At 48.2% G+C, this 13,334-nt stretch overlaps 1 protein-coding gene across 2 annotated transcripts in view; it reads right to left on the bottom strand.

Annotated features, from left to right (window-relative positions):
- TCF7L1 (transcription factor 7 like 1) overlaps positions 1-13,334 on the bottom strand; it is a 158,882-nt gene that overhangs the window by 46,750 nt on the left and 98,798 nt on the right. The gene's annotated exons all lie outside the window — the stretch shown is intronic.

Genomic DNA, 13,334 nt, shown 5'->3' with positions numbered 1-13,334 from the left:
AACAGGTTTGGGGTCTTTCTCCTCAAACATTCTCTTCTGCTCACCCCCTACCCCCATCCAATTCCTGCAACAGATAAAGGGCCTGTAGATTTGCACTCCCACTCCCGCTGCGGATAGTACGCTTCCCCATGAGGAGTGCTGTGGGCCAAGTTAGGGTTGCAGGGAGCTCTCTCCATTCTCTCAATTTAAACTAATCCCGACCCCCTAAAGATTGGCAGGCTCAAATAAAGAGTGACCTTCAGGTGCCTGGGCTGCTGGGCCTACACAAGGTAGAGGACTGTAGGGACACCCAGCTCCTGAGGCAGGGGCACACCGAAGCCAGAAACTGCCCAAACTGGTTACATTCCAGCAAGATTAGCACAAGGCCTGGGCCTGCTCCTGAGCCCACCCCTCCCTCCACTCCTAGACCATGAATAGGATTTTAACTATTTCCCTCCTACTTGCTGTCCAGCTTCACTTGCTGACAATGCTCCCTGCTGTTTGCACATTAACCTCCCATTTGCCAGGCAGCGGCTCAGGGGCTGTGGATTAACACCCACCAACCCAGACAATGGTCTCCGGGGAGGGATGCAAGGGGCTCAGACAAAGGCTCCAGGCGCCAGGCCCAGTCAATCACTGCTCACAAGGGCAGGGGCTCCCAGACTCTTCCCCATGCAGGACTACTGAGGGCTGAGTGCGCTTCCCTAGCAAGGGCCTAAGGCATGGGGAAAGGATCCCCACTGGGTCGAATCTGGATGTCATGGCCCTGCGGTGACTGCATTCAGGCCTGCAGGGACCAGGGGCTAACGTGCTAGGATGGGGTGCCTTTGGGCAGGCCTGGCAGACCCAGCCCCCCAAGTTAGATTTCCTCCTTTCTCCAGGTAAAACTGAGCTCTCAGGGGATACAGCAGGACACAGATGCCTCTGGCCCTGACCCTGAGGCTTCCTGGGAAAGCTGCCGGTTCTCTCGGCAAGTCCTGACTGAAGCAACTTTCAGATGTGACTCTGCGTCGATGCCATTTTCTTACCCTCGTGTGCAGGTGTACACGCATGTGCATGAACCTGGAAAGGCAGCAGCAGGTCAGAAGGGGAAGAGGAGAGAACAGGAAGTATCTGGTATGGAAATGGCCCTTTAACATCCTAAACCACTGCCTTCTCAGCCCCAGCTGGGCTGCAGGATAAAGGCCTGGGCATTAGTATTTTACAAATCTCCTCCAGGTGATTCTAATGCAACTTTGTCCTAAAACAGAGCCTCTCAAAGCGAATGTTCGTATGAATCAGCCTGGATCTTGTTAAAATGCAGATTCTGAGTCAAGAGGTCTGGGATGGGGCCTTAGATGCTGCATTTCTAACAAGCTCTGGGTCGAGGACCAAGTTTGTGCGCTAGGCACTAGATCCAGCACGTTCATCAGGAGGCCGAACCCTCTGGATACTCTTCAGTGTCAACTCTTCTCTCAAGGCAGCTAGTCCTAGCTGTCCACACCTCTGTTGGAGTCCTTCCTTATATTGATAGGACCCCCTCCCCCTCCACATCCCCCAAACCACAATCCCTCTTCTCCCTCTCAGTCCCTCTTCTCTTGAGCTACAAGAAAACTTTCTGGTTTCCCCTCCTGTTTTTCCCTCCTAGTCTGGGCCATTTCTCTGATCCTCATTTTATTCACAGAACTAATACCAAACAGGGAGTGGGTGGGGGCAGGATGCAAACTGGTAAGGCTACTGGGGGCAGGGCTGGGAATAAACCCCCAGTGGAAACAGAAACCAGAGTTCCAGCCCTGAGGCAGTTAACATCCAAGAAACTTAAGGACAATTAAAAAGCAACAACCACAATTAATACGGTTTACACAAGCAAAACTCATTAGAGTGTGGGTTGGGTGGGGTGCTGGAGTTTACCTTTACTGGGCAAACCCTTTCTTTACATATAGGACAAATTAAGCCAACAAAGACTGCAACGGGGATATTTACAAGGCTGTGCATTCCAGATGCGGGCGACAACACAGCTGACCTGTAATGGACACACACAGGTCTTTGCTCAGACAGCCTTGGCCAGGCTGGCTTTAATTCCTGGTGAAGTTCAAATGCAACCTACCTGTGCTCCTTCAGAAAGGTTTTATTATTCAGAAGCCTCCTCGTTTACACTGACACCCACTCCAAGTCTGAATTAACTGTGTTTCCAGACAGCACCCCGGGGGCCCCTGTGCTGTTAAGGGAATCTCTTCACGGTCATTGCTGCAGAGATTTGAGCAGGGCTTACGGTCTGCAGTGGCAGCAAATCTACAAATGATGATCTCCAACAAGATGATATAAGAACAACCTCAAGGGGCGCCTGGGTGGCTCAGTCGGTTAAGCATCCAGTCATGGTCATTTGGCTCAGGTCATGATCTCACAATTTGTGAGTTCGAGCCCCAGGCTGGGGTCTGTGCTGACAGCTTGGAGCCTGGAGCCTGCTTCGGATTCTGTGTCTCCTTCTCTCTCTGCCTCTCCCTGCTCGTGCTCTGTCTCTCTCTCTCAAAAATGAATAAACACTAAAAATAAAAACAAAAACAAACCAACAACCTCAAATAAAGCACTCGTCCCACTGCCCTGTGCTCAGTGGGGCTTTCTGCCCTTTGCTGGACCTAGTGTTTCTAACGTCTAAACTGTCCCAAAGACTCAAGGGTTCTTACTGCTATTCCCTGCCCCAAACCCCAGAAGGTCATAGACTACAGCAGGGTCTGGCCTAGCTAGGACTGAATCCTGACCATACCTCTTATTAGTTGTGTTACCTCGATCTAAAGTTACCCCGTCGGGGCGCTTGGCTGGCTCAGGGAGTAGAGCATGCAAGTCTGATCTCAGGGTTGTGAATACAGTACGAGCCCCATGGTAGGTGTGGAGACTACTTAAAAAAAAAAAAAAAGTTACCCTTTTTGAGTCTCAGTTCCCACTTGTTAAAAAGGTATTAGTATCACTTAGTTCATAAGGCTGTATTGAGGTTTAACTGAGTTAATGTTTAGCAAGTATAGGTAGGCCCTTACAATGGTAATAAAAAGAGGACATTTCTTAAGGCAGTAGAGATGGTCTAACACCCCTCCTTTTTTTTTTTAAATTTTTAAAAAATGTTTATTTATTTTTGAGAGACAGAGCATGAGTAGAGGAGGAGACACAGAATCTGAAGCAGGCTCCAGGCTCTGAGCTGTCAGCACAGAGCCCGACGTGGGGCTTGTACTCACAAACTTCAAGATCATGACCTGAGCCAAAGTCGGATGCTCAACTGACTGAGCCACCCAGGCGCCCCTAACACTCCTCCTTCTTTCAGAGATGTCTCTCTTGAGACACTGACTTTTCTCTGCCGACAGTCAGTTCAGCTACTAGTCTAGTTCCCTTGATATTGGCCTGGCAGACAGAAAGCTCCCCCACGGAGTAAGTCACGGTCTTACTTATCTTTGAATCTCCTGTGATGCTCAACCCAATGCTGGCAATCCATAGGAACCTGGTTGGTATGTGCACTGATTTTCCACATGAACTCACCAACACAGGACAAAGCCTGGATGCCACACCAGGTGGGTCCAGTGACAGTGTAAACCAGCCTCCCACCCATCGTAAGTAGGTTCCGTTTCTGTCCTCAGGAACAATGGTAAAACAGGAATTACATTTCTGACCTGGTGCCAAACTCCTCATGAAAATGACCACCAACACCCCCCCTCCCCCGCTTTTTTTTTTTTTTTTTTTAATGAAACACTACACCGTATGTCTGCCACACAATGAGTAATCTCAAACCCCTGCGGTTTCGGGGGCCTTCTGATTCTTCTTTGGAAACACGATCCCTCATGTTTATACTCAATGTGACACAGGCTCAGACTGTGCTGTTCAACAGTCTCACTGCACTGTCCATACGTCCTACCTTGTTTTTAAGGAAATTGGTCATGAGGTCAGGGACCACCCCTTCCAGGCCATGACAGTTATGATCTCTCTTGGGGGGTGGCGTAGCTCTAATTTTAGGCCTTATGAAAAACTGCTGTGCTGTTTCCCCAGCCTTAATTTCCTATAGTTATGTGATGAAGATCAAGTTTTTATGTTTTCTGAGGTTTTAAAATCAGAAAGTACTGCTCCCTTGGGCTCTCATCTCTTCAACCCTAGAAGGTTAGCCTGCACTTTGGGCCCCAAGAGCGGTGGGACTAAGCTCTGGGACGAGCCTCACCATGAAGCTGGGTACGAGTGGCTGAGTCCAGGCTAGGGCTCCCCAGGTAGGGGTGGGCCTGGGCAAAGGCCCAGGGTTCCGGGCGGAGCTTCTGGTGTGGGTTGCTCAGGAACCACACGCTTATTCAGATGACACTGTTTGTATGCAGATGTTTCTGGAACTCCTCTCCATTACACACAACACTCTTCCATGGACTTCTTCCTCTTGGTTCAGTTCAGCCTATCCCTCCCTGGAGCCAGGGACTCCCCAGGCTCCCAGGGAAGAGAAGTACGTGGCATGGGCCTCTTTTGGAAGGTTCGTGCCAAGGCGCCACACCGAGGCTCGGATTACGGTGTAACGGGAAGGAGACCGGGAGCACACAAGCATTTGTGTTGTGTGCGGGAGAGCTGTCTTCACGTTATGAAAAGGGTTTAACTGCCTGCAATAGCGTATGTGAATTGTCTACGAGTCCTGACACCGCTCAGGGGCCAGTCCCCACAGCTGCCAGTTCAGGTCTGTGGCTACAGCCTCAACAGAAGGATTGAGTGTTTCTCAGCTGAGAACCACTGGGAAGCCAGAGGTGCAGGGGAATCTGTATGTGTTGTGGGAGGACAGACCTGGGGCTCCTGGGTGCTCCTGGGTGACCATGTGGTCCCTCAGTCCATTCTGTTATACCTACCTCTTCAGCCTTCCTGTTTCTCCCTCCCTTTCCCCTCTGGAACACGTACACAACATCTCCAACAGGGAAACTGCTAGAGTCTCTCACAAATGCAATCTGAATGAGAATGAGAAACGGTCAGCTGGTTTAAGGAGTAGCAGAACATAGCTCCTTATCGTGACATTTTCTGAAACAGGGAGCCGTCAAGAAGCAGAGACTCACAAGAGTGATCTTAGACGTGAGGGAGGGGGATCTAACACACAGCTGTTGTCTGATCCTCTCCTCATTAACCCTTCTGTCTGGCTGGCCCCTTATGAAGTGCTGAGGCCGGGCCCAGAGACTTGGGCTTGGTCACTTCACCCAACCGGCTGTGTGACCTTAGGCAGGTCCCGCCCCTCATTGAGTACAGCTGCTAAAAAAGCCTTTACTGAAACAATCACGTATTAAGCACCCACTGTTTATATTATATACTGTGCACAGTAAAACGCAGAGGCTTTTTATTTCTTTCCTACAAGACCTCTCTTTGTGTACGGAGAACAGTACTGGTTATCCCTCTAGACAATACCCAGATATGGGTCATTAAGGGGGGCAATGACCTACCCACTTGATACACTGACCTATTCTTGGTTATTTCAAAACATTATTCAGGCAGCATGATAATTGCTTAATTTTTCTTTCCACTCCTAAATTGTTAAATTAGACCAAAACCCCAAAACAAACAAACCACACCAACCTCCTACACACAAAGCAGGACCCTGATGCTAACTAACATCTGTCTCACTCCTGCAGTGGGGCTGGTTGAGCTCTCTCCCCCTACCGGTGGCCTCAGGCCATGTTCTTGGCATTTGGTCCCTAATTTAGCTGCTCTTGAGAATCGGGCTGTTCATTACTTCTTTACCGCCTTCCCGTTGCTCAGTTGGAACTCAAACTATCCTCTGGAGCCTCTTGTTTCTACTTTCCTTTTCCCGAAAACTCTTTCAATAATTCTTTTTTTTCCTTAATGTTTACTTATTTTGAGAGAGAGAGAGAAAGCACAATCAGGGGAGGGTGGGGAGTGAGGAGCATCCCAAGCAGGCTCCGTTCGCAGAATGGAACCTAGAGCAGGGCTCGAACCGACAAACCGTGAGGTCATGACCTGAGCCGAAATCAAGAGTCAGAAGCTTAACAACACAGCCAACCAGGTGCCCCTCAAAGGTTCTTTATCTGTTCCCTAGACATGCCTGATTCCCTGCATTCAGGATTTCCCTTGGAGGGGACAACACAACTTGGGGGCTTGTACAAAACAGCGTAATACAAATTACACAGGTTTATTAAAAGTCCTGATTTTGAACCAGTCTATGTTCAGGATCTTCTCACTGAGTTCTTTTTAAAAAGGCCCAATTAGGGGCGCCTGGGTGGCGCAGTCGGTTAAGCGTCCGACTTCAGCCAGGTCACGATCTCACGGTCCGTGAGTTCGAGCCCCGCGTCGGGCTCTGGGCTGATGGCTCAGAGCCTGGAGCTTGTTTCTGATTCTGTGTCTCCCTCTCTCTCTGCCCCTCCCCCGTTCATGCTCTGTCTCTCTCTGTCCCAAAAATAAATAAACGTTGAAAAAAAAAAAAATTAAAAAAAAAAAATTAAAAAAAAAATAAAAAAATAAAAAGGCCCAATTACTAGTTCCTCTGTGAGGTAGGGGGAGACGGCCTCCCCGCTATCACAGACGTCTCCTGAAGGTGGGCTAGAGACAGCCAGCACTGGCATATTAGCGGTTCCTAACTCTGTTCAGCGCTGCCGCCATAGCTCGAAATTGGTCACGGTGGGGGTGTTTACACCATGGAAAACGGGAAATCGACGAACACTACACATCAGGACACGTTCCACCACATAAAAAAACAACAGTAACATTTAACTTTCTCCTCTGTCTAGCACTGCCCTGTCTTTACACACGCAAACTCGCTTAATCCTCATACCCAAGAGAACTATTATCATCTCCTTTTCACAGTTGAGGAAACTGAGGGCTCTTCCCCACCCCGTGAGTTTCCTACTGTCCTCTGAAAAGGCCTGGGTGGAGGCCCATGTGCAAAACACTGAAGAAAATACTCCACCAGAGTTCAGACTCAGGAGCAAATCATTTCATGGAAGCTTTGTTTCAGGAAGGGTTCTTGGAAGTGACAAAAATTACGTAACCTCTGAGGAGGGTTCTAGAGACCCCAGGGAACACTGTTAAGTGGCAGTTCAGGCCCGCTTAAGGAAGAGGGGTTTTTACATGGGCTCCTTGTAACAAACCCCTTCTCCTGGCACACTCTGTCAAAGCCAGGGAACCCCCTTCCACTTCTGGAGGGGAGAAAAGGAAGGAGGCACAGTGTACAATTATGAGAGAACAAATACATCCTTAGATTCTCACAGCAAACCAACCAGGGAAAAACCCAGCCCTCAAACCAGCAAGAAGCTGGATGTCGAACACCCCGAAGAGCGTCTGCTCACCCTTGCAAGGGTAACTGCATAAGAAACAGGGCACATCACGGGACAGAGAGGGGCCACTTTTTCCCAGCAGTCATGCAGGCATAGTGGCTGATTCTCCTGGATTCCCAGTTGGAAATTCTGGAGGGGACAGCTTTCTGCCTTCAGCATCCAAAGAAAGAAACTGCAATTAATGAATAACCAAAATTAAATGTCTTAATGCTGCTTCATACGATGAAAACAGTTATATCCTGCGAACAATCAGACATTAGGCTGGGCCTTTCCTTATACTTCGGAGAGATAGAAAATCAAGTCCACTCCCCTTTTCCCTACTTCCTCTTTTTTTTTTTTTTTTTTTTTTTTTTTTTGTCCAGGGAATGAGTCAAGTCAGTCAACAAATATTTATGGAGCGCCCACAGGATTGCAGAGTCTGGGAGGAGACATGGGTTGCTGGAAGAAGCCCAGGATAGTTCTCACTTGAGACAGTAAAAGGAAATGTCAATCCTCAGGCCAGGTCTAAACAGGGCAGTAAGAACTGACTGCCACCCTGGGTGGGTTTATTCTGGGCCAATCACTCACTTTTGGCTGAGTGGCCTCTGTTATCATAAGGCCAGAGTGGGTGGATCCGCCATGATCATGCACATTTTTGGAAAAATACAAGCACAATGCTCACAATCTTGATGGTTTTGGGGGTGGGGAATGGGGATTGGCTGAGATGCTCTTCTTCCCTCAACTCCCAAAGGGCCCCAGAACGATCAGAATTAGTTCAACAAATGTCAGATGTTCACCATTTTCTCTTCTGCAAATGTAAATGTGTGTGAGCTGGAGGAGGAGGCTAGAAAAATCTAGGACCAATGGAAACAGTCTTTTGGGGGCCTGACCCTCCCTAGTTAGGAAACTGGATCCTATTTGCTTGGCTCCAGGGCCTTGCTTCCCAAAGTGTGCTCCACAAAGCAGCGATAGCGGCACCTGGGAGTACGTTAGCAATGCAGAGTCTCAGGTCCTCTCCTGCCCTAGGGAATCGAAATCTGCATTTCAGCAAGCTCCTCAGGTGGTTCCCACGCACCTGCAAGTTTGACAAGCAACAGTCCAGATAACCAGGCAACTGTTTGTTATTAAACCCCATAGACTCCCCCGAAGTCCCATTTGGGGAACACCTGTCCTCCATACTGCAGGAACCAGTTAGCAGGTTCCCAAGACTTTCCGTTCACAAAAAACAAATATTAGTAAAGCCTAAAGATTTGTAACTATATTATGACTCCTGGTTTAAAAATAAGTCACCTGGAAAGATCCAGGTCAATTACACATTCATGTAACCAACAGAGGAAGACACATTCTTAGAGCATAACAGCACTGAATGCAGTGTGCCACAAAGCTTCCTTCCACTTCTGCATTTCACTCAACAGCGCACGCTGGCCTAGATTCTCTTCTGTTTTAAATAACCAAGTATGTTTGAATAACCTGTATGGTTACAATTAGGGTCAGCGCATCTGGGGAAGTCACCGCAAACCCCCACACATAAATATGGTGATTTTAATAACAAATAACACATTTGGAGCCTGGTATAGAAGTATGCAGGCGGAGGGAGCCACTGAAGATGTTAATTTGCATGTTCACAAAGGAATAGAATCCAGCTGCAACATTAATGCCTAATTCTACGGAGCCATAGGACACATGAACAACCTCACCATGGGCTTGCTCTAAATTTAAAGCCGATTTTCAAACCCTCACAATTTTGGCTTAAACTTAAATTTAGCTGCTTGAAAAGGAGACTGGATTTTATTTTAGTTTTTTCCTGTGAATCCTGAAACAATGGAATTGAAAAGGTCCATTTGTTTAAGTTTTGCAAATTAAATACAAAATATCTGAATAGGTTTGATCCGAAGTTTCTCAAAATATTCACATTGGCACAGGAAAAAAAAAAAAAGGTCTCATCATTGGAAGAGATTTCTTCTAATAAGGCTCTGGAATTTAAAGACTAAACTGGAGCTTTGCTGTTGCTTTCCAGTCTCCTATACCTGTTTTCACTCTTAAGTAAAATGCTCCAAGTATATAAGCTTTTAAAAAGAAATAAAAAGACAAATCTTCTGAAATAGGATGTATAGGAATGAATGTGTGCGTAGGAGGGAGAGGCTATTAATAACAATGGTAATATTACTACACATTGGTAACGAACTACTTATACCAGAATATATGTAATATGTAATATACTATAATAACAACAGGTATTGTGTGAATTTGGCCGTCTTTGAGGAGACAAGGTCTCGGGAAGCTTTGTTCACTTTCATCATTTTCTCCAGGAATATGGTGTCTGTGTACTTGCTCAAGCATCTGCATAAAGACAGAAGGGGCCCCTGTAGGGGCAAACAGAACTCCGTGATAGCATAATCAATTAACTGTCTCAGTTATGAAGAAAATAGCTACAAAATCCTCCCATTCAAACGGTTTACACCTCATTGAAAGTTGTTGGCATTCGAACTTTACAGAGGTCCTACAAGTGTCCGGGAGGGAAGGAAGGTTATTAGTCATCCTCATCTACCAAGCCGATGCACAGGAAACCCTTCTTGGGATGCACGTATCAGATAATGACTTGCTGGCATAATTTCACGAGATTAAAAATGTTGTGAGAGTTAAATGCTTGGGAGTCGTTGGAATTGCAGTTCTGCTGAATCTTTGGCCCATCTGTTATTAATAAACGCCGGTGGCAATATCCGTGAATACACTTGTCAAGGGGGCTACTTCCACATCCCCTCCCCCACCAGGCAGCGGACAGATGTGGAAATCAGGAGACCTGGGTTGACAGCCTGGTCCTGCCAGGGGCAATTCTGTCACCCCGATAAGCCTCAGCTCATCGCCTATTAAACAGGAGTGATTACACCAGCTTCACTTAATTCTTAGAACTATGTTGAGGCTCAAATGAGATAATGGATGTTAGTCCCTAGGTCTGTCAATCAGCCAATAACCCAAGCATATATGATATAATTTGGGACATCCGTGGGTGAGAGGCTGGGTGTGTTAAGGGGTGAGCTTCCTTCTTCACTGTCACAAAAAGGCATGTGACAATCGTAGTACTTTCCCCTCTCTGGCCCCCAAACAGGTTTGCCTTTACATTTTAACACATTCAGAATTCATTAAGCAATTAAATCCATTTTGATCTAATTGGGTTTCCTTTGAGAGCAGCTCAAGGTTCCTTTAAGCCTGTGAAGCTTGTGCATAATTGGAAGGTATGACTCCACCCCACTCAACTTGTGTTGAGATGTCCGTCATCAATTCCTTTCCGATGTATGATTTAAGCTCTCGAGATGGCTCTGTTACATCTGGAGACCAGAACCACGCCAGCCTCCACCACGAGCGGCAGCAATAAATAACACCATTGCATGGAGTCAGCACTGGATGTGGACGGTTCTGCCCTAAGCCACTAGTCAGAAGGAACACCTGGCTGCCATTTAGATGCAGACAGTCTTGTGGGAAGGACAGCTGGCCAGTCACTTGATACCCACGTGGGGCAAGGCCATCCTCTAACAGTTTCTTTTTCTTTAATTTTTAAAATGTTTATTATTTATTTTTGAGGGGGGGGCGGGGAGAGGGGCAAAGAGAGATGGAGACACAAAAGCAGGCATCAGACGGAGACACAGAAGTAGGCACCAGGCTCTGAGCTGTCAGCACAGAGCTCGACACGGGGCTCGAACCCACGGACTGTGAGATCATGACCTGAGCCGAAGTTGGATGCTTAACAGAATGAGCCACCCACGCGCCCCCCCCCCCCCCCAACAGTTTCTATATGACAAACAGAGGTCTTGGGCCTGATCTCGGAGCTCAAGCTTACATCATATGGTTGCTAGTTGCCAGTCCAGGGCTCTGTGTCTGCACTGTGGCCAGCGCAAGGCTCTTCACCCACTTGCCCCACCTAAGATGGCAGAAGGAATGGTAACAGGCTGGTGAAGGAGGCCTGCCTTCACCTTGCACTCTGAGGAGGAACCCGTAGGTCTCATGCTCCGAAACCAGTCCTGGCCCCTAGTGAGCCTCAGCCCTGTTCGCCACAGAAACCTGCAGTGCAGAGTTCCAAGGACTCTCCTGAGGCTCCTCAGTGGCCTGGCATGCCTGGAATTTTGGAAAGGGGCCTGCTTTGCCCAGTATCTGCCTTGATTCCCTGCTCTGGAATCTGTCCTGCTACCCAGCAGAGTGCCTAGGCCATCTTGGGAACTCCATTGCCATAGCTCTTTTGAGGATAGCAATGACCCCCTTGGTCAAACTCTCACCTTACTTGGTTCTTAGCAGCACCTGACTCAGGTGATCCCTCCCTCTTCTTTCATATACTCACTCTCTTCCTTGGCTCCAGGTCCCCAGATCCCCAGGTCTCTGATCCTCCTATCTCTCTGGCTGCTCCTTCTCAATCTCCGTCACCAGTTCCTGCTCTCCTCTCCAGTGTGTGAAAGCTGTGGTGCCCAGGACTCAGCCCCCAACCCCCAGGGATCTCCTCCAGTCTCACGCTTTTGGTGCCATCGATTTGCTGATGACCCTAAAGTCTCTTTCACCAAGGCAGACCTCCTCCCTGAAATCTAGACTCACTCACCTACTGCCCATCACCTTCCCCACTGGATGACCAAAATGCTCAAAAGCAACATGTCCTAAACAGAGCTCCTGGTTATCCCCCTGCTCCCAGATCTGCTGGTCCCTGGCTTCCCCGTTTTGGTTAACGGCATTTCCATCCTTCCTGTTTGTTGCTCAGGAGGTATTCTTGACTCTTTTCTTCCTCAGCAAGAAAATCCTGCTTCACTTCTCTTTCAAAATGCATCCACAGTCGGACAACTCTTCCCACTCCCATCTCTACTGCTACCATCTGAACTACCCTGACCTGCTAATTACACTTACCTCCCCCTTCAGTCTACTTTTATCACAGCAGCCTGGGAGCTCTGTTAAAACATCGATGAGATCACATCACCTCTCTGCTCACACCTCTAACGCTTCACATCTTGCTCAAAGCAAATGACCCAAGTCCTCACCGTGTCCTATAAAATCCCACGACTGGCCCTCAGTTCCCTTTCTGACTACACCGCCTTCAATGCACCCCTGCCGACCCCTGTGCACTCTGCTGCGGCCACACTGCTTCCCTTGCTTCCTCAAACAAGCCCGTCATGATCCTGCCTGAGGACCTTCACATTCACCATCCCCTCTCCCTGGAATGTTCTTTCCCTGTGTGGCTAGACAGTTGGCTCTTTTCAGTCCTTACTGAAAAGTCACGCCCCCGGGAAGGCCTTCAATAAATAGTTGTTAGAAGAATGAACGAACAAATGAACTAACGGGTGGCTTCCCCCTGAACCCTCACTAGGGGGCTGGGACTTCAGTTTGCCTTCTCATTAGTTCTTTCCCTGGGGCTGGATCCTGAACCCTCTGCCCACCATGTCTCACACCTCCAGGGGGTGCTGTTCACCGTGTGGTCCATGACGGCAGGGGTCGGACTCTAAAGGCCAATCTGCTAGCTGGCACTGCCCATGAGAACAGGCACCACGTATCTTGTGTGTTAAAATACGCATACTTGGCTCCTCATATAGAGCAGGGCATATAGAGGGGGTGGCTCAGAATATACCTACTGAATGAATGAGTGAACCAAAAACCCTGGCTCACCTTTCACACTGAACAAGAATCCTGTTCTCTTGGACCCTGAGACCCCTGCCTTGGGACTGCCTCTTTAGCCAGGTGACTCTCATCTCCCCACCTCACAGTCCAAGCATCTCGCCCCCGTTTTGCTCCCTCTCTTTCCTTGCTGACCTTCCAGTACCTCTTGTGCTGTTCAGACACAGACGGTGGTTTCACAGGAGAAATGGGCTATTTAGTTTCGAAAATATGGATCCCCTGTAAATAGTGGGTACACACAGATTCCCCATGTAGCGTCACTGGGCATGTCCCCACAGTCCCTTTCCCCTCCAACCCAGTACAGATGTCCCATAATGCCTCCTCACGAGTGAGGTACAAAATGGCTCCTTAGGGACTCAAAACTAAGTGTGGAAGCTCTATCTGAGTTATTGAAAAGCCTCCATTTGGCTTCACCATTCCTGGAAATAAGCTAAAATTGCCACATGTTTTGTCCACGCCTCTGAATGATAGCTG

The sequence above is a fragment of the Prionailurus viverrinus genome, chromosome A3 (genome assembly GCF_022837055.1).
Source record: "Prionailurus viverrinus isolate Anna chromosome A3, UM_Priviv_1.0, whole genome shotgun sequence".
Lineage (NCBI taxonomy): Eukaryota > Metazoa > Chordata > Mammalia > Carnivora > Felidae > Prionailurus > Prionailurus viverrinus.
This window is presented reverse-complemented; position numbering and strand designations above follow the sequence as displayed.